Source organism: Kogia breviceps, chromosome X, assembly GCF_026419965.1.
Source record: "Kogia breviceps isolate mKogBre1 chromosome X, mKogBre1 haplotype 1, whole genome shotgun sequence".
Lineage (NCBI taxonomy): Eukaryota > Metazoa > Chordata > Mammalia > Artiodactyla > Physeteridae > Kogia > Kogia breviceps.
Genome location: NC_081330.1, coordinates 87,342,338 through 87,345,389, shown reverse-complemented (window position 1 = coordinate 87,345,389; position 3,052 = coordinate 87,342,338).

Below are 3,052 nucleotides of genomic sequence, written 5' to 3'. Positions count from 1 at the left end.
AGCTACTTGATGGCAGGGAGCAGGTTTGTCTCAGTCAGTCCCAAGCCTGGCACTCAGTAGACACACAGGGAAGAGCTTCTGAATAAACACGTACATGTGTGAAATGATGTTGTAAAAATATATTCATAGCGGCATTAGTTACAATGACAAAAAGTAGGAAATAACTGAAGAATACATCATAAGGGAACTGGTTAAAATTATATAGGTCAAAAATCTAATGCAGCCATTAAAATATAACATTTTATGTTCTTTCTTTTAAAACTGTAATCACCATGTTGTATTTTATTTCATTTTTTTTCCTTAGGATTCTCAGTAGGTTGACATGAGTTTACAGGAAAAAACTAATACGTCATAGAAATTTTTTCCAATTGGTTTTTATTGAAGTACTGTTGATTTACAATATTGTATTAGTTTCAGGTGTACGGCATACTGATTCAGTACTTTTAAAGATTATACTCCATTAAAAGTTATTACAAGATAATGGCTATACTTCCTTGTGATGTACAATATATCCTTGTTGCTGATCTATTTTATATATAGTAGTTTGTATCACTTAATCTCATACCCCTTTCTTGCCTCCCCCTCCACTGCTCTCCCCACTGAAAACCACTAGTTTGTTTTCTATATTGGCAAGTCTGTTTCTGTTTTATTATACATATGCATTTGTTTTCACATTTCAATTTCACATATAAGTGATATCATACAGTATTTGTCTTTCTCTGTGTGACATTTCACTAAGCATAATGTTCTCTAGGTCCATTCACATCGCTACAAATGACATAAATTCATTATTTTTATAGCAGAGTAGTATTCCATTATATATATATATATATATATATATATATATATATATATACCACATTTTCTTTATCCATTCACCTGTTGATGGAAACTTAATTTGCTTCCATATAGTGGCTATTGGAAATACTGCTGCTTTGAACATTGGGGTGCATGTCACTAACCAAATTAATGTTTATTAATGTTTTCATGTTTCTGGCTATATATACAGGAGTGGGAATGCTGGATCTCATGACAGTTCCATTTTTACTTTTTTGAGGTACCTCCTTATTTTTATACACGGTGGCTGCACCAATTTAAGTTCCCACCAACAGTTCACAAGGGATCCCTTTTCTCCATATTCTTGCCAACATTTGTTTTCTTTTCTGTTTGTTTTAACATCTTTATTGGAGGATAATTGCTTTAAAATTGTGTGTTAGTTTCTGCTTTACAGGAAAGTGAATCAGCTATACATATATATATATCCCCATATCTCCTCCCTCTTGTGTCTCCCTCCCACCCACCTTATTCCACCCCTCTAGGTGGTCACAAAGCACTGATCTGATCTCCCTGTGCTATGAGGCTGCATCCCACTAGCTATCTACACTACATTTGGTAGTATATTTAAGTCCATGCCACTCTCTCACTTTGTCCCAGCTTATCCTTCACCATCCTCATGTCCTCAACTCCATTCTCTACATCTGCATCTTTATTCCTGTCCTGCCCCTGGGTTCTTCAAAATTTTTTTTTAGATTCCATATATATGTGTTAGGATACAGTATTTGTTTTTCTCTTTCTTACTTACTTCACTCTGTATGACAGACTGTAGGTCCATCCACCTCACTATAGATAACTCATTGTCAGTATTTTTTCTGGCTGAGTAATATTCCATTGTATATATATGCCACATCTTCATCCATTCATCTGTTGATGGACATTTAGATTGCTTCCATGTCCTGACTATTGTAAATAGTGCTGCATTGAACATTGTGGTACATGACTCTTTTTGAATTATGGTTTTCTCAGGGTATATGCTCAGTAGTGGGATTGCTGGGTCATAGGGTAGCTTTGTTTTCAGATTTTTAAAGAACCTCCATACTGTTCTCCATAGTGACTGTATCAATTTACATTCCCACGAACAGTGCAAGACGGCCCCCCTTTTCTCCACATCCTCTCCAGCATTTATTGTTTGTAGATTTTTGATGATGGCCATTCTGACTGGTGTGAGGTGATACCTCATTGTGGTTTTGATTTGAATTTCTCTAATGATTAGTGATGTAGATCATTCTTTCATGTGTTTCTTGGAAATCTGTATATCTTCTTTGTATAAATGTCTATTGAGGTCTTCTGCCCATTTTTGGATTGGGTCTTTTTTTATTTGCTATTGAGCTGAATGAGCTGCTTGTAAATTTTGGAGATTAATCCTTTGTCAGTTGCTTCATTTGCAACTATTTTCTCCCATTCTGAAGGTTGTCTTTTCATCCTGTTTATGGTTTCCTTGGCTGTGCAAAAGCTTTTAAGTGTCCTTAGGTCCCATTTGTTGATTTTTTAAAATTTCCATTTCTCTAGGAGGAGGATCAAAACAGATCTTGATGTAATTTATGTCATACAGTGTTCTGCCAATGTTTTCCTCTAGGAGATTTATAGTGCCTGGCCTTACATTTAGGTCTTTAATCTATTTTGAGTTTATTTTTGTGCATGGTGTTAGAGAGTGTTCTAATTCCATTCTTTTCCATGTAGCTGTTTAGTTTTCCCAGCACCACTTATTGAAGAGGCTTTTTTCCATTGTATATTCTTGCCTCCCTTATCAAAATAAGGTGACCATATGTGTGTGGGTTTATCTCTGGGCTTTCTATCCTGTTACATTGATCTATATTTCCATCTTTGTGCCAGTATCATACAGTGTTGTTTATTGTTGAATTGCAATATACTCTGAAGTCAGGGAGACTGATTTCTCCAGCAACGTTTTTCTTTCTCATGATTGCTTTGGCTATACAGGATCCTTTGTGTTTCCCGAACAACCTTGTCTTGTTCCTTATCTTAGAGGAAATGCTTTCAGTTTTTCACCATTGAGAACAATGTTGGTTGTGGGTTTGTCATATATGGCCTTTATTTTGTTTAGGTAAGTTCCCTCTATGCCTACTTTCTGCAGGTTTTGTATCATAAACGTGTGTTAAATTTTGTCAAAATCTTTTCTGCATCTATTGAGATGATCATATGGTTTTTCTCCTTCAGTTTGTTAATATGGCTTATCACATTGATTGATTTGAATATA